Raw genomic sequence first — 19708 nt, 5'->3', positions numbered from 1 at the left:
TAAACGGAACAATGCAGCTCACAAATCAGCACCTGAGCTCCTATAAGGGACAGAATGGCTCCTCAAGCAGCTTCCTGACCCCATATATCCAAAGAGACACCTCATAAAGGAGAGCTTGGGCTGACATCTGGCAGGTATCCTTCTAGGACAAAGGTAACAGAAGAAGAAACTGGGAGCAATCCTTACTGTTGTACAGCTGCTGCAGGTGATTCCCAGGCAAGCAGGGTCTAGAGTATACCTCCAGCAGTCCTACAGCAGAGGGGCCTGATGGTTAGGAGGAAAACTAAAAAACAGAAAAAAATAGCTTCATCATCAACAAAAAGGACATCCACTCAGAGACCCTATCTGAAAGTCACCAACTACAAAGACCACAGGCAGATAAATCCACAAAGATGGGAAGAAATCAGCACAAAAGGGATGAAAACACCCAAAACCAGAACACCTCTCCTCCTCCAAGGGGTCACAACTCCTCACCAGCAAGGGAACAAGGCTGGGTGGAGAATGAGTCTGGTGAATTGACAGAAACAGGCTTCAGGAGGTGGGTAATAACAATCTTATCTGAGCTAAAACAACATGTTCTAACCCAATGCAAAGAAACTAAGAACCTTGAAAAAAGGTTTGACAAAATGCTAATGAGAATAAACAGCTTAGAGAGGAATATAAATGACCTGATGGAGCTGAAAAACACAACGCAAGAACTTCATGAAGCATACACAAGTTTCAATACCCAAATCGACCAAGTAGAAGAACGGATATCAGAGACTGAAGATCAACTCAATGAAATAAAATGAGAATGCAAGATTAGAGGAAAAAGAGTAAAATAAAATGAACAAAGCATCCAAGAACTATGGGATTATGTGAAAAGACCTAATCTATGCTTGATAGGTGTACCTGAATGTGATGGAGAGAATGAATCCAAGCTGGAAAACACTCTTCAGGTTATTATCTAGGAGAACTTCCCCAACCTATCAAGGCAGGCCAATATTCAAGTCCAGGAAATACAGAGAATGCCACAGAGATATTCCTCAAGAAGAGCAACCCCAAGGCACTTAATCATCAGATTCACCAGGGTTGAAATGAAGGAAGAAATGCTAAAGGCAGCCAGAGAGAAAGGTCAGGTTACCCACAAAGGGAAGCCCACCAGACTCACAGCAGATCTCTCAGCAGAAATCCTACAAGCCAGAAGAGAGTGGGGTCCAACATTCGACATCCTTAAAGAAAAGAACTTTGAACCTAGAATTTCATATTCAGCCAAACTAAGCTTCATAAGTGAAGGAGAAATAAAATCTTTTACAAACAAGCAATTGCTCAGAGATTTCATCACCACCAGACCTGCTTTACAAGTGCTCCTGAAAGAAGCACTAAACATAGAAAGGAACAACCAGTACCAGCCACTCCAAAAACATAACAAATGGTAAAGAGCATCGACGCATGATGAAACTGTGTCAACTAATGGGCAAAACAACTAGCTAACATCAAAATGGCAGAATCGATTTCACACATAACAATATTAACCTTAAATGTAAATGGGCTAAATACCCCAATCAAAAGACACAGACTGACAAATTGGATAAAAAGTCAAAACCCATCGGTGTGCTGTATCCAGGAAACCCATCTCACATGCAAGGATATACATGGGCTCAAAGTAAAGAGATGGAGGAAAATTTACCAAGCAAATGGAGAGCAAAAAAGGCAGGAGTTGCAATCCTAGGCTCTGATAAAATAGACTTTAAACCAACAAAGATCAAAAAAGACAAAAAGGGCATTACATAATGGTAAAGGGATCAATGCAACAAGAAGAGCTAATGATCCTAAATATATACACAGCCAATATAGGAGGACCCAGATACATAAAACAAGTTCATAGTGACCTACAAAGAGACTTAGACTCCCACATAATAATAGTGGGAGACTTTAACACTCCACTGTCAATATTAGACAGATCAATGAGACAGAAAATTAACAAAGATATCCAGGACTTGAACTCAGACCTGGACCAAGCAAACCTAATAGACATTTACAGAACTCTCTACCCTAAATCCACAGAATATACATTCTTCTCAGCACCACATCACACCTACTCTAAATTGACCACATAATTGGAAGTAAATCACTCCTCAGCAAATGCAAAAGAATGGAAATCATAACAAACAGTCTCTCAGACCACAGTGCAATCAAATTAGAACTCAGCATTTAGAAACTAACTCAGAGCCACAAAACTTCATGGAAACTGAACAACTGGCTCTTGACTGTTGTCTGGATAAATAATGAAATGAAGGCAGAAACACAGATGTTCTTCAAAACCAATGAGAACAAAGATACAACATACCAGAATCTCTGGGACACATTTAAAACAGAGTCTAGAGGAAAATTTATAGCAATAAATGCCCACATGGGAAGCAAGGGAAGATCTAAAATCGACACCCTACAGTCAAAATTGAAAGAGCTAGAGGAATAAAATCAAAAACACTCAAAGCTAGCAGAAGACAAGAAATAAGTAAGATCAGAGCAGAACTGAAGGAGAGACACAAAAAACCCTTCAAAAAATCAATAAATTCAGGAGCTGGTTTTTTGAAACAATCAACAAAATAGACAGACGATTAGCCAGATTAATAAAAAAGAAAAGAGAGAAGAATCAAATAGATGCAATAAAAATTGAAAAGGGGATATCACCACAGATTCCACAGAAATACAAACCGTCATCAGAGATTACTACAAAGAACTCTATGCACATAAACCAGTAAGCCTGGAAGAAATGGATAAATTCCTGGACACTTACACCCTCCCAAGCCTAAACCAGGAAGAAGCTGAAACCCTGAACAGACCAATAAGAAGGGCTGAATTTGAGGCAGCAATTAATAGCCTACCAAACAAAAAAAGCCCAGGTCCAGATGGGTTCACAGCTGAATTACACCAGACCTACAAAGAGGAGCTGGTACCAATCTTTCTGAAACTATTACAAACAAACCAAAAAGAGGGAATACTTCCCAAATCATTTTATGAGACAAACATCATCCTGATATCAAAACCTGGCAGAGACTCAACAAGAAAAGAAAACTTCAAGCCAATATCCCTGATGAACATAGATGCAAAAATCTTCAATAGGATACTGGCAAACCAATTGCAACAACACATCAAGAAGCTCATCCAACACAATCAAGTAGGCTTCATACCAGGGATGCAAGGCTGGTTCAACATACGAAGTCTGTAAATGTAATTCACCACATAAACAGAACCAAAGACAAAATGCCCATTATTCTCTCAATAGATGCAGAGAAGTTCTTCAACAAAATTCAACAGCCTTTTATGCTAAAAACTCTCAATAAACTAGGTACCAATGGAACATATCTCAAAATAATAAAAGCTATTTATGACAAACCCACAGCCTATATCATACTAAATGGGCAAAAACTAGAAGCATTCCCTTTGAAATCTGGCACTAGACAAGGATGCCCTCTATCACCACTGCTATTCAATATAGTATCGGAAGTTCTGGCCAGAGCAATCAGGCAAAAAATAGTAATAAAGGGTATTCAGTTAGGAAAGGAGGAAGTCACACTGTCTCTATTTGCGGACCATATGACTGTATATTTAGAAGACCCCATCATCTCAGCACAAATTCTCCTGAAACTGAGAAGCAAGTTCAGCAAAGTCTCAGGATACAAATCAATGTGCAAAAATCACAAGCATTCCTGTACACCAATAACAGACTTAAAGAGAGCCAAAGCAAGAATGAACTGCCATTACCAATTGCTACAAAGAGAATAAAATACCTAGGAATACAACTAACAAAGGATGTAAAGGAAGTCTTCAAAGAGAACTACAAACCACTGCTCAAAGAAAGAAGAGAGGACACAAACAAATGGAAAAACATTCCATGCTCATGGTTAGGAATAATCAATATCATGAAAATAGCCATAATGACCAAAGTAATTTATAGATTCAACACTACCCCCATCAACTACCAATGACCTTCTTCACAGAACTGGAAAAAAACACCTTAAACGTCATATGGAACCAAAAGAGAGCCCACAGAGCCAAGTCAATTCTAAGCAAAAAGAACAAAGCTGGAGGCATCATGCTACCTGACTTCAAACTATACTACAAGGCTACAGTAATCAAAACAGCATGGTACTGATATCAAAACAGAGATATAGACCAATGGAACAGAAAAGAGGCCTCAGAGGCAAAGCCACACATCTAAAACCATCTGATCTTTGACAAGCCTGACAAAAACAAGCAATGGGGAAAGGATTCCCTGTTTAATAAATGGTGTTGGGAAAACTGGCTAGCCATGTACAGAAGGCAGAAACTGGACCCCTTCCTGACACCTTACACTAAAATTAACTCCAGATGGATTAAAGACTTAAACATAAGACCTAACACCATAAAAACCCTAGAAGAAAACCTAGGCAAAACCATTCAGGACATAGGCATAGGCAAGGACTTTATGACTAAAATACCAAAAGCAATGGCAACAAAAGCTCCAAAATAGACAAACGGGATCTAATTAAACTTAAGAGCTTCCGCACAGTAAAAGAAACTATCAATAGAGAGAACCAGCAATCAACACAATGGAAAAAAGTTTTTTTAATCTACCCATCTGACAAAGCACTAATATCCAGAATTTACAAAGAACTTAAACAAATTTACAGGAAAAAAAAAAACAAACAACCCCATCCAGAAGTGGGCAAGGGATATGAAGAGACACTTCTCAAAAGAAGACATGCAGCCAACAAACATATGAAAAAAAGCTCATCATCACTGGTCATTAGAGAAATACAAATCAAAACCACATTGAGATACCAAATCGCACCAGTTAGAATGGTGATCATTAAAAAATCTGGGGACAACAGGTGCTGGAGAGGATGTGGAGTAATAGGAACACTTTTACACTGTTAGGGGGAGTGTAAATTAGTTCAACTATTGTGGAAGACAGTGTGGCAATTCCTCAAGGACCTAGAAATAGAAATTCCATTTGACCCAGCAATCGCATTAGTGGGTATATATCCAAAGGATTATAAATTGCTCTATTATAAAGCCACATGCACACATATGTTCACTGCAGCACTGTTTACAATAGCAAAGACCTGGAACCAACCCAAATGCCCATTGATGATAGACTGGACAGGGAAAATGTGGCACATATACACCATGGAATACTATACAGCCATAAAAAATGAGTTTGTGTCCTTTGTAGGGACACAGATGAACCTGAAAACCATCATATTCAGCAAACTGACACAGGAACAGAAAATCAAACACTGCATGTTCTCACTCATAGGTGGGTGTTGAACAATGAGAACACATGGACACAGGGAGGGGTACATCACACACTGAGGTCTGTTGGGGGCACTAGGCAAGGGACATTGAGGGTAGGGTGTTGGCGAAGGATAATATGGGGAGTAATGCCAGATATAGGTGATGGGGATGGAGGCAGCAAACCACATTGCCATGTTTGTACCTATGCAATAATCCTGCATGTTCTTCCCATGTACCCCAGAACCTAAAGGGCAATAAAAAAAAAAAAAAAGTAGATCTACCATTTGATCCAGCTATCTCACTCCTGGGTATCTAGAGAAAAAGTAGTCATATGAAAAAGACACTTGCACACACATGTTTATAGCAGCACAATTGGCAATTGCAAAAATAGGGAATCAGCCCTAATATCCATTAATCAATGAGTAAATAAAGAAAATGTGGTCTATACACCACATTATATATATATATATATATATATAATTCCATGGTCTCTCTCTCTCTCGCCATATATATATATTCACACACACACACACACACACACACACACACACACACACACTACTCAGACATAAAAAAGAACAAAGTGATAGCATTTGCAGCAACCTGCATAGAACTGGAGACCATAATTCTAAGAGAAGTAACTCAGGAATAGAAAACCAATCATTGCATGTTCTCACTCAGAAGTGGGAGCTAAGCTATGATGACAAAAAGACATGTGAATGATACAATGAACTTTGGGGACTCAGGGGAAAGGGTGGGAGGGGGTGAGGGCTCAAAGACTACACATTGGGTATAATGTACACTGCTCAAGTGATGGGTGTACCAAAATCTCAGAAATCACCACTAAAGAACTTATTCATGTAACCAACCAACCACCTGTTCCCCAAAAGCCTATGGAAATAAAAACAAAATAAAAAGCCCAGTGGATGGGCTCAACAGCAGAACTGGAAAAAAAAAATGTGGCATTCAATATAAACTGAATATGGACAAACAAAACTTTCTCTCACTATATTCCTCTATTTCATATGGGCAGATAAATTATTATGCAGTGTATAGGCAAGATTCCCAAAGGTTAAAAAATGGTTCTCTTATAAATTGCTGGATATTGAATATGTACTTTTTATATAAAATATTGTTGGCTAGAGGCCATGGGATATATTCAGCTGTACAAAATTTACTCTCTGCCCTTAAGGAGTTTATAGTCTAATCAACTAAATAAGATTAACAAATTAAAATGTATCAATGATAGAGAGATAAAAATTAGTAATATAATTAAGTGTAATTAAGAGTAATCTCTTAGTTCTGAGGAGCCAACATGGCTTAAGATGATTTCCAGATGATGGTGAGATGAAAGTTTATTACACTCTATCATAACTTCCTATTTACTTGTCAGGTTCTCCTACTAAAATGTCAATTCCTTGAAAGCAGAGATCATGTTCCCATTTTGTCTTTAGTGCCCAGCTCAATGGCTGCATAGAGCATACACTCACTAAATAATTGATGAATAATGTATGAATATTAGAATAAACCTTAAAGACTTAGCATGTAGGATTTGAATATACAACTAAGGCAACTCAATTTTGTCAGAACTAGCTGTTTTAAGCAAAAGCACATGGTTGGAAAAGCAAGACTGAATCAGCAAGAATGAGTAGTCCAATGTATCTGAAGGATAAGATGCATAAAGGACATTCGGATGAAAGAGAATTGAAGTGGGTAGTACAACCCCAGTTGAGATTGAAGGTAATAACACCAATTTTGGGACTAAAAATAATGCATGTCAGCTAAAGAAGACCTAAGCCTGGGTATGGACAGAGGGAAAAGAAACAAATTATAACCTAATACTTATTAAAAAGAAAGAATTGTTCTCATTTTGGCAGCACATATACTAAAATTAGAATAAATCAGAGATTAGCATAGCCCTTGCACAAGGAGGAGATACAAATTCATGGAGTGTCCATGGCGGGGCAGGGGGGGTGGGGGGATGAAGGAAGAACAGCTAGGATGTATTGACTGAGTTGAGAGGGAGTACAAAGAAGTGTGAAAAGTCAATGATGGCCAAGCCTTCAAGTTTAGATAATAGAAAATAAAACGGTGCCTTTTAACATTCCTATGAGGAGTTAATTTTGGGAGAGAAATTATGAGTTAGATTTTAATTTTTAAACCTAGATTTTTAAGCATCAAATAGGAAATTTCACGAAGAAAGTGTGAGATGCTAAGATAGACCACTGGAAGATCAGAAATAGACATATTTTCTCACAGAACACGTTAGTCAGATCTTTGTGCTGAATCCAAAAGAGTAAGTCTGAGTTGTAGTGAATAACCATGCTGTATATTGAAGGACACAGGAAAGAAGAGGAAAAGACAGAGGAGAGAATAAGGAAGAAACTCACGAGGCTACAGCATTAAGGTGGCTAATGTGCCATCTTAAAGGAGAGGCAGATAACATTGCAAATACTACAAGACAATGAAGGAGAAGGCATGAGCACCCATAAATCTGAGCACCGTGGCATACATTGATTACATTTGAGAATGTAATTCAGGCATGAAAATAATAAAAATATACTAATAATCAGGCTCTAAGACTATAATAACCTAATGTGTAGACTGTATAACTAGATATTGACCTTTTTTAAAAAGTATTTTTCGCTCTTTCCACCTCAGGCCGCCGCCGCGAGAGATGCCGCCGCCATGTCTGTGCATCTGCAATGGATGGTAGCGCGGAACTGCTCCAGCTTCCTGATCAAGGGCAACAGGCAGACCTAGGGCACCGAGCCCAATAACTTGAAGGCCCGCAACTCCTTCCACTGCAGCGGGCTGATTCACCGCAAGACTGTGGGCATGGAGCTGGCAGCTGACGGCAAAGCTGTCACGGTGGTCATGAAGCGGAGATCCGGCCAGCTGAAGCCTGCCATCTCCTATGTGCAGACCACCATCAGCAAGAATGCTCGCGCCACGCTCAGCAGCATCAGACACGTGGTACGCAAGAACAAGTATCGGCCCGACCTGCGCATGGCAGCTGTCCGCAGGGCCAGTGCCATCTTGAGCAGCCAGAAGCCTGTGATGGTGAAGAGGAAGTGGACCTGCCCCACCAAGAGCTCCTGAGCCCCCTGCTCCCAAAGCAATAAAGAGTCAGCTGCCCTTCTCACAAAATAAATAAATAAACCTTATTATAAAATTGTATTTTTGTTTTAATGCTTAATCAATGTTTTCTTTTTTTTTCTTTGAGACAAAGTCTCACTCTGTCACCCAGGCTGGAGTGCAGTGGCGCTATCTTGGCTAATTGCAACCTCTGCCACCTGGGTTCAAGCGATTCTTCTGCCTCAGCATTCTGAGTAGCTGGGGTACAGGTGGGCACCACTGTGCCCAGCTAATTTTTGTAGTTTTCNAAAAAAAAAAAAAAAAGAAGAAGAAAGAAATAAATAAAGCATTTTTCAACATCTCTTTAAACCTGCTCTACCCAAAATGGTAGCCACCAACCACATGTGACTAATTTTAAATTAAATTAAATTCACTTCTTCATTCATGCCAGCTACATTCCATGAGCTTCACAGCCACACATGGCCAGTGGCTATCATGTTGAATAACGCAGTGTTAGCATTTCTCTGATCTCAGAAAGTTCTGATAGACAGCATTGCTCTAAACCATAGTCTTTTGAAAGTATGCAAGTTAACTACTAATTTTCCTGAAAATTCTTTGTACTATAATGGAAAAATTTATTTATCCTTTTACTTCTCTTGCGCAAGCAACATGCATGCATACACACACATACATACACGCGCACACGCACACGCACACACACACGCCATTTTCCCATGAAACACATAAATGAAAAACAGAACCCAACCTGCACAGAACCATAAGAATTGATTACCAATCCCTAGAAATACTACATAACTGATAAATGTCTTTTTTTTAGTTGTTTTTCTTGACATACCAATATGACAAGCATTTTCACTAAATGCATTTCACAGATGGGTTTCACAGATGGGCAGACTGAGGCCTAATGTGAAGAGCAGTTATTGAAAACAGTTATGAGGAACGTCAGGTGCTCCAGTGTATTTCTCTTCCTGAAGATGCTCTTCTCAATAGCCAGAATTCAGTCGGCTTCCTCACCATCTACTTACAGAAACAGCATTTCCTTTGATCTTTCTGACAGGTGTTTAAAACCTCTCCCAAGGGCTATGTTAAATGCAGGCTGAGTAATTACCCATGGACCAGATACCTTCTATTAGATGTGTACCATGTGTGTAGGTGGGTATTTCATGTGTCACCATTATCTACCACACTATTATAGCATACAGGTGCCCTCGAATATCTAGTTTTTTACTGTTTTTCTGCCAAGGAACCAAATGAAAATTCTCTTAAAAGGAATCTTCTTCAGTTCCCCTCTCTGTTCACAACACATGTCCCTACTGACTTTTATTTGCATGTGCTTAAGAACGTCACATCCATGCACGCATCCAAAGTGAATTTCTGCAACTCATAAAAATAGACCTGAATAATAGGAGGCCATGCATTTTGAAGAGATAACAAAGATGATAAATATGGCAGAAGAATTGAGATTAATTCTACTTCCCCAACTTCCCACAGTGTGAAACTGGATATTTTGGCAGGCAACTCCCAAAAAAGTTTGTATGATATTTTAACAACTTATGTGGATAAAACTGATCAATTAAACTGGGTAAATTTTTAACTATACCTCTTGATTACTTTTTTTTTTAATTTATCCTTTTTGGCCATTGTGTTAATGTCACTGCACCCACCCAGATCTTTCTGACAGGTCAAAAACCTCTCCTGTGGGATACGTCAAACACTGGCTGAGAAATTACTCATGGACCAGATCCCTTCTGTTAGATGTGTATTTTGTATGTAGATGGATATGTATGCAGCTAGTAACCAAAGGGAAGGGCTTCACAACTCACTGGAATTCTTACCTGATTGGTCAAAACTGTTCCCACCAACCCCTGTCTATTGGCTGACATGATGATTCTCTAAAATTCCTAAGTTAGTACTTTCCAAGCTCTCCCTTCTTTCATTCAAAAACTCGTGAGAAATTCAACAATTTCTAAGAAGTGTTTGCATTAGTCAATGGGTTTAGCAAATTGATTTTCTTCATCCCCAACACCCAATTCCTGCCATTTTCATTTAGGTCAAAGCTCAAATATCACTTCCACAATAAGGTCTTGCTTGGTCACCTCCTATACCATTAACTGTCACTAACTCACTGTCACATCATATTGTTTAATTTTAATTATAGCACTTACCATAGGAGAATTTTCTTTCTATAGGTTTATATGTTTATTTAAAGTTTTTCCCAATACTATTTGAACTTCATAAGAGTAAAGCTTCATCCATTTTGCTTACCACACTGTATCTGTCACATTATAGGTAGTCAAACATTTATTGAATGAAATCCAATCAACCCTCTATACCTACATTCCAGTGTACAGTAAATTGAAGGCATAGAGGTACACATTAAATGACACCAAAAGGAAATAATCAGACAAATGAAGAATGTGAGTGATCCTACATGATCATTGACCTGAAATATTTAAAAAGTCAACATCATGGAGAAAATAAAATAGAAAAATTATTCTAAATCAAAAGAAACCAGGGAAACAGAAACGTAAAATGATTGGTATGAATCCTTGACTGGATAATCATAGGGAGGGAAAAACACATTTTTAAGAAAAATGCAGATATTGAAGCAGGATTTGGATATTTCATGGTTTCTGGAATTACTGTTATTTTGTTAGAAATCATAATGGTATTGTGATAATTTAGACAAATGTCCTTAATCTTAAGAGATCTATGCTGAATTATTAACATCTGCAACCTAGGCTTTCAAGTGGACTGGAAAATAATGTGTGTGTGTGTGTGTGTGTGTGTGTGTGTGTGTGTGTGTGTGTGTAAAAGAAAAATTTCCCCTTCCATGAACACTCCCTTCGTGGAAGCCTGTCTTCCCCTCCTAAACTCCAACTCTCTCTATTCCCTTCCACTCAGTGTGGAAGCTGCTTTCCTCTCCTGCATTCCATCTTTCTGGATTCTCTCACTCAGTGTGAGAGTTAGCTGTTTCTTTCTCTCTCCTTCTCCTGTTTCTCTCTCTCTCTCTAAATAAATCACTTTCTACAAAAAAAAAAATTATATGGTGTTTACTGTACTTGTCTTCTGACTTATTTGCATGTTTTATTATAAATATTTTCAAAGTTGAAAAAATAGCATTTGAATGAATGACTAGCTACAAGAAAGATGGTTATTTCCTATTGATTCCAGCCTACCTAATACCCAATGCTCAGGACCCACTCTTCCTCCAATACTTTATGATAAGAATGTTTATTTATACTTAATTAACAATATAAGCCATCTATTGGTGACTGTTAGTTGTATGTCCTTTATATCATGTGGTTCAATGCTATTCCTTCCCAGAATAACAGCCCAGATACCAAAGATCATGTCGATTAGTGCATTTCCAATGCCTCTTCTACAGTGTCAATCACAGAAAGATGATCAATAAATTGTTTTGGAAAACATATATATGTAGATCAACTATCCATTTGTGTAAATCATGGATCCTGAGTATAAAGTAGAAATGTTGAAAATAGTCCCAGGAGAGATGACCATGACAGGGAACATAATTTGTATTTTCAAATGAAATAAATCGGGTTCAGTTCCAAAGGCTTACCTTGAATCTTTGACAAGGGCCTGCCTCTAATATTGTGGTAACTACAAACAGCATCTTGCAGGGCCAAAAATGGTACATTCCAACTAATTAATTTCTTGTTTCCTTTGACTTTTCCACATTGTCCACGAGAATGTAAGCTGTAAGAGAGCGACAGTTTGAGTGTTTATATTGCTGTATTATCAATGCCTATAACTTATTAAATACTCAGTAAATATTTATTGAATGAAGTAATGAAATGAATTTCTGTAGAACAATGATTTTCCCACTTTAGCGTATATCAGAATCACCTGGAACACCTGTAAAACCATCGATTGCTGGACCCCACTCTCAGAGATTCTGATTCAGTATTTCTGGGGTGGAGCCCAAGGATATGCATTTTTTTTCTTTTTTATTATTATACTTTAAGTTCTGGGGTACATGTGCAGATCGTGCAGGATTGTTAAATAGGTATACACATGCCATGGTGATTTTCTGCATCCAACCCCCCATCATCTACATTGGTATTTCTCCTAATGTTATCCTTCCCCAATCCCCCCCCCCCGCTATCCCTCCCCTAGCTCCCCCACCTCCCAACAGGCCCCGGTGTGTGATGTTCCTCTCCCCATGTCCATGTGTTCTCATTGTTCAACACCCACTTATGAGTGAGAACATGCGGTGTTTGATTTTCTGTTCTTGTGTCAATTTGCTGAGAATGATGGTTTCCAGCTTCATCCATACCCCTGCAAAGGACATGAACTCCTTTTCATGGCTGCATAGTATTCCATGGTATATATGTGCCACATTTTCTTTATCCAGTCTATACTTGATGGGCATTTGGGCTGGTTCCAAGTCTTTGCTATTGTAAACAGTACTGCAATGAACATACATGTGCATGGGTATATTTATAATCTGTCTTCCACAATGGTTGAACTAAGTTATACTCCAACCAACAGTGTAAAAGTGTTCCTATTTCTCCACATCCATTCCAGCATCTGTTGTCTCCAGACTTTTTTAATGATCACCATTCTAACTGGCGTGAGATGGTATCTCAATGTGGTTTTGATTTGCATTTCTCTAATGACCAGTGATGATGAGCATTTTTTCCTCTTTGTTGGCTGCATAAATGTCTTCTTTTGAAAAGTGTCTGTTCATATACTTTGCCCGCTTTTTGGTGGGGCTTTTTGATTTTGGGGTTTGTTTGGTTTTTTTTTTGTAAATTTGTTTAAGTTCTTCGTAGATTCTGGATATTAGCCCTTTGTCAGATGGGTAGATTGCAAAATTTTTTTCACATTCAGTAAATCTGGAAGAAATGGATAAATTACTGGACACTTACACCATCCCAAGACTAAACCAAGAAGAAGTTGAATCCCTGAATAAATCAATAATAAGGGCTGAAGTTGAGACAGCAATTAATAGAGTACCAACCAAAAAAAGTCCAGGACCAGACGGGTTCACAGCCGAATTCTACCCGACGTACAAAGAGGAGCTGGTACCATTCCTTCTGAAACTATTCCAAACAATACTAAAAGAGGGAATCCTTCCTAACTCATTTTATGAGACCAGCATCACCCTGATACCAAAACCTGGCAGAGATGCAACTAAAAAAAAATTTCAGGGCAATATCCATGATGAACATTGATGCAAAAATCTTCAACAAAATTCTGGCAAACCAAATCCAACAGCACATTAAAAAGCTTATTCATCACGATCAAGTCAGCTTCATCCCTAGGATATGCATTTCTAACAAGCTATTAAGTGATGCTAATGTTACTGCCCTGTGGACCACATTTTGAGAAGAATTTTTATAAAAAATCGCTCTTTGAACTTTCTCCTTACCTCAGATAGATGCTGCTTTGGAGAAGAACACAGTACTGCCCAGTCCTTTTGCATAAGATACTTAATGCACATGATTGTTTATCTGACAAATAATCGTATGGTATTATAAAAACATTTAAAGTTGATTTAGACTACTCTAAATTCAGGCACTTCCCATCAATTATTCTTTTTATTTACCATATTCTTTTCCTGTAGATATTTTTCTTCCTATGCGCAAGTATGAGCTGAAGGAGCAGTATGCTGAACTGCTCCTTCAGCTCATACTTGTGCATTTGGAAGAAGACTGGGAAAATATTCACTATCTATATGCAGCACAATTGTTCCATGAAGCATGTCTGCCCCCAGAGAAATCAGGTGTCTCATGCACTGCACAAATTTACATTAAAGAAAGTGTGTTTACAAGAGATGAATATGTAACCCAAATTTATCTCCCCGTGACAACTTCCAAATCTGAAAATTTCCGATTTCTCCCTTTGTGAGTTGTTTGAAATTGCTGTTTTTCAAGTCAAGAACACCTGTTTATTGTTTTCCTCTTCGCCCTCCCTGGTAAATGGAGCCACTAGGAAAACAGATCTGAAGGTTTTAATGAGTGAGAAACACAAAGTATTGACAGATTTCAGCACATTATACCATTCTTACCCTGCCCCCCTAATGAGGTAAGATCAAAAAGGAAGAAAACAATTGTGATATTGGGCTCTGGAGCTTGTTTTTAATTGAGCTCAGGTTGAATATCATTCTACTGGGTACAGTCATGAGCAATTTTCACAATGCTGTGAAATAGCATATACAGACATGACTTCGGTAAGTGAACAACTAAAGATTTGATACCCAGCATCAGGCACAGTTCCAAATAAATTTCCATCTCAACTATACAACACTCTAGCAATCAACATTCCACTTGTACCTTTACTGCTGAGTTGGATCTAACCACAAAACAAAAACCAAACAATAAAAAAGCCTGAGTCACCTATTGCATCTTTTTCTAACTCAATAGTTACCGAGTAACTAGTTTACACAAAGTACAAATCCTAAAAAAAACAGAAAAAGAAAATATTAATTATGGGTAGTTGGTATGAAATGTCAGTGAAGGCTTCATAATTATATAACCTTTGTTCACTGATACATAGTTATAAAGCACCTACTTTGTACAAGTAACTGACTAAGGTGCAAATATTTATTTGATGGTAAGTAAAGCTGCCACAGTCCCTGTGTATCTTTGTGAATTTTTGTCAGAGAGACAAGCAGGTCAGCAAACAAATGGCTATGTAATTACAAGTTAGGAAAAGTACACTAAAAGATGAACAGAAGTGCTTTCATTCAGCCAGCATTTGCTGTGCAACTGCAGTAAGTCAGGTCCTGTGGCTTGAAAGATGCATGGAATTTTGAGAACCAGATAAAGTAAAATTAAATAAAGAAGACAATGGCAGTCTATGTAAAGTGAATAACACAAGAAAATCTACAGGATATAAAAATCATAGGTGAGCCATCAAATTGAAATGAGATTTGAATTCTACACAATAGCCCGGGTTTTATATGCTAGCACACAGTTCCAAAACTTGGGGGTTAAAAAATAATCAATCTATTGACATAAGAAGAACACATTAAAAACCATCTAGTTACATTTTTTTCATTGATACAAAATATTAGTACATATTTTGGAGGTACCTGTGATATTTTGATACATGCATACATGTGTAAGGGTCAAATCAGGGTATTTAAGACATGTATCATCTTGAACATTTGCCATTTCTTTGTGATTTAAATGTTTCACATCTTCTATTTTGAAATATGTAATATTTTGTTAATTCTAGTCATCTTACTGTGCTATCGAACACTAGAGCTAATTCCTTTTATCTAACTGAATGTTCGTACCCATTAACCACCCTCTCTTCAACCCCCTCACCGCCAGCACTTCCCAGACTCTGGTAATTATCATTCTACTCCCTACCTCATGAGATCAATCCTTTCAGCTCCTACATATGAGTGAGAAAATACAATATTTGTCCTTCTGTGCCTGGATTATTTCTCTTAACCTAATAACATCTGGTTTCATCCATGTTGCTGAAAATGACAGTACTTCATTACCTAAGTTTTTTAAATATAAACATTGAAATGGCTTTCTTATTTGATATATATGTCAGATGGACACGAATCACCAAGGGATAGATACAAGGAATCTTGAGAGAGAGGGCCGTTTCTCTCAACCTGGCTTTTACTTTCAGCACATATATAGCTAGCCACCTTGAGATGTTATTGACGTAGGTAATGTTAATTAGTAGAGTTATCGTATACTTTTAATAAGATGAAGATTTATCAAGAACATCTTATGCATTACCCAGATGTTTGTTTTATCTTAAGGGAGCATACTTAAAGGAGTTATACAGCTGTCAAATTAAAAATGAGTTACGTGTTTTTCTTTTATAGAAAAAATATTTCAAATTTGTGGATATTTTCTATAACAACAATAGATTATTCTCACATATGCCTTATCTGCCCCTTCCTGGTAAATGTAAACATTTTTATACCTAAGAAAGAAAAAAAGAAAGAGAAGGAAGGAAGGAAGGAAGGAAGGAAGGAAGGAGGGAGGGAGGGTGGGTGGGAGGGAAGGAAAAGTGAGCTTTTGGGATAGAAAAATGCTATGGAGAGAAAATCTAGAATACCAATGTTTGGAAAGCTTCTACCATTTTTTAAAAAATTGTTACTAAAAATGACTTAAGTATATCATATATTCAAAAAATATGTCACCACACTTAAATTTAGAAATGAATTTTTCCAGTCTATAGAATTCTTCTAAATGAAGAGTTTCAGAGAGTTTGAAGTTGTTTACCAATATTTAACACTTGAACAATTAATTTGCAAGAAAACCTAATTAATGTTAAAGAAGGAAGAAATTTGGGTGTCAAATTTCAGCCGAAAAAGAAAAAACTTTCACATAACTGGCAAAACATTCAAAACTGAGTGTCGTGATTTTTTGCAATAACAATATATACTCTCATATGTATTTTCTGAGGGAATTTCTAAAATTATAACATAGCAAGTATCAAAATAATTTGGACTTAACTCCAAAATATTCAATTTATTAAATCAAAATATTAAGCTAGGATTTTTATAATTATGCGTAACCTCATCATACTATCATGGAAAATATTAATTGAATTATAAATACATGTTTTTAATCTCTTAATATCTTGTTTCATCTTTTGCACATCTGTTTGAATTTGTTTTATGTAGGTTTTTAAGTTTAAAATATATTAGTACAATGGTATATGAACATAAATAACTAAATAAAAACATATTAGTGCACATACAAATTTATACTGATGGGTCACACCATTAAAAGAGCTTGGTGAGCACTGCCATTCTGAAGAAGCTGCTAATGAAGTTTTTTGAGAAGAGATTTAACAATCTATACTTGTCTTTATAGACTCAGCCACCAGAGATTAGAATGTTTAGAGAGATAATAAACTAAAGACAGAGAAGAAAGTCAAAAGCTACTGTGATGATCTTACTAAGTGGGTCTGAAATAAAGGAGTCACATGGTTATAATAAAAGAGGAAATACATATGACAGGTATTGTGGTAGGCAGAATAATGGTCCCCAAAAGAGATCCATGTCCTAAATCCTGGAATCTGTGAAGAAACAGTGTTGCAGATGAAATTAAGGTTGCTATTATAAGATGACATTAAAATTAAAAAATTATCCTGGATTATCTTGTTGGGCCCAGTGTAATGACAGGGCTCCTTAAATGTGGAAGAGGAGGGCAGAAGGGTCTGTGGTAGAGTGATGCAAAGTGAAAAAGAATCAATCTTGCATTACTGGCTTTGAAGATGGAAGGGGGCCATGAGCCAAGGAATGCAGGTAACTTCTAGGAGAGAAAACAGGCAAGGAAATGAATTCTTTCACAGCCTCAAGAAGAAACGCAGCCCTGGCAATACCTTGATTACATAACTATAGGACACTAAGTTTGCACTGTATCGAGCCACCAGGTTTACAGTAATTTGTTACCGTAGCAAAAGAAAATTAATGCAGACATTATGGAAGAAATGCAATGCATGGCAGTTAGGGGGAAGAGTGAAAAATTGAATATGACTTGGAGTTTTAAAGCTTAGGAGATTAAAGATTGGATTTAACAATTATAGAATCAGAGAAGAAAGGAGAAAAAACAGACATAGGCACTATGCTAAAAGTAATACTGTAAAACCATCTAGCTATATGTTATACATGTCTACATGTCTTAGATTGGGCTACTCTAACAAAAGACTACAGACTGGATGACTTGAGCAACCAATGTTTATTTCTCATAGTTTTGGAAGCTGAGAAGTCCAAAATCAAGGTGGTAACAGATCTGGTGTCTAGAATGAGGGTGTTCTTTCCGTTATGTAGATGCTATCATCTCATTCTATCTTCCCAAGACAGAGAGAGAGGAAGCTTTAGTATCTTTCTCTTTTTCTAAAGACACTAATCCCATTATGAGGACAGCACCCTCATTACCTGATATGGTTTGGCTCTACGTTCCCGCCCAAACCTCATCTTGAATTGTACTCCCATAGTTCTCATGTGTCGTGGGAGGGACTCGGAGGGACATAATTTGAATCATGGGGGCAGTTTCCTCCATACTGTTCTTGTGATAGTAAATAAGTCTCACAAGATCTGATGGGTTTATCTGGGGTTTCCACTTTTGTTTCTTCCTCATTTTCTCTTGCTGCCAACATGTAAGAGTGCATGTCCCCTCCTGCCATGATTCTGAGGCCTCCCCAGGAATGTGGAACTGTAAGTCCAATTAAACCTCTTTCTCTCCCCAGTCTCAGTACGTCTTTATCAGCAGTGTGAAAATGGACTAACACAGTAATTTCTTATCAGTAGAGTGTGGCATTGCTGAAAAGACACCCCAAAATGTGGAAGCAACTTTGGAACTGGGTAACAGGCAGAGGTTGAAACAGTTTGGAGGGCTGAGAAAAAGGAAAATGTGGGAAGGTTTGGAACTTCCTAGAGATTTGTTGAATGACTTTGACAAAAATGCTAATAGTAATATGAACAATAAGGTCCAGGCTGAGAAGGTCTCAGCTGGAGATGAGGAACTTTTCAGGAACTGGATCAAAGGTGACTCTTGCTATGTTTTAGCAAAGAGACTGGTAGCATTTTGCCACTGCCCTAAAGGTTTGTGGAACATTGAACTCAACAGAAGTGATTTAGGGTATCTGGCGGAAGAAATTTCTAAGCAGCCAAATATTCAAAAGGTGACTTGGGTGCTGTTAAAAGCATTTCATTTTAAAAGGGAAACAGAACATAAAAGTTCAGAAAATTTTCAGTCTGACAATGCAGTGGAAAAGAAAAACCCATTTTTTGAGGAGAAATTCAAGCCAGCTACAAAAATTTGCCTAAGTAGCAAGAAGCCTAATGTTAATCCCTAAGACCATGGGGAAAATGTCTCCAGGCCATTTCAGAGACCTTCACAGCAGCCCCTCCCATCACAGACCTGGAGGCCCAGAAGGAAAAATTGGTTTTATGGGCTGGGCCTAGGGTCCCCAAGCTGTGTGCAGCCTAGGGACTTGGTGACCTGTGTCCCAGCTGCTCCAGCCATGGTTGAAAGGGGCCAATAAACAGCTTAGGCTGTGGCTTCAGAGGGTGGAAGCCCCAAGCCTTGGCAGCTTCCATGTAGTGTTGAGCCTGCAGGTGCACAGAAGTCAAGAACTGAGGTTTGGGAACCTCCACCTAGATTTCGGATGATGTATGGAAAGGCCTGGATGCCCAGGCAAAAGTTTACTGCAGGTGTGAGGCCCTCATGGAGAACCTCTGCTGGGGCAGTGCAGAAGGAAATGTGGCACTGGAGTACCCATACAGAGACCCTATTGGGGCACTGCCTAGTAGAGCTGTGAGAAGAGGAGCACTGTCCTCTAGGCCCCGGAATACAGATCCACTGACAGCTTGCACCACTTCCCTGGAAAAGCT

At 38.1% G+C, this 19708-nt stretch overlaps 2 pseudogenes; both read left to right on the top strand.

Moving 5' to 3' along the window:
- The first annotated feature begins 7123 nt into the window (after window positions 1-7123).
- LOC119472126 lies at window positions 7124-7220 on the top strand (annotated as a pseudogene).
- A 730-nt stretch (window positions 7221-7950) lies between these two features.
- LOC108308589 lies at window positions 7951-8407 on the top strand (annotated as a pseudogene).
- Window positions 8408-19708: the final 11301 nt, after the last annotated feature.

This window comes from Cebus imitator, unplaced genomic scaffold, assembly GCF_001604975.1.
Source record: "Cebus imitator isolate Cc_AM_T3 unplaced genomic scaffold, Cebus_imitator-1.0 Scaffold86, whole genome shotgun sequence".
Classification (NCBI taxonomy): Eukaryota; Metazoa; Chordata; class Mammalia; order Primates; family Cebidae; genus Cebus; species Cebus imitator.
Note: the sequence above shows the minus strand (reverse complement) of the source record. Positions and strands in the feature narration are given on the sequence as shown.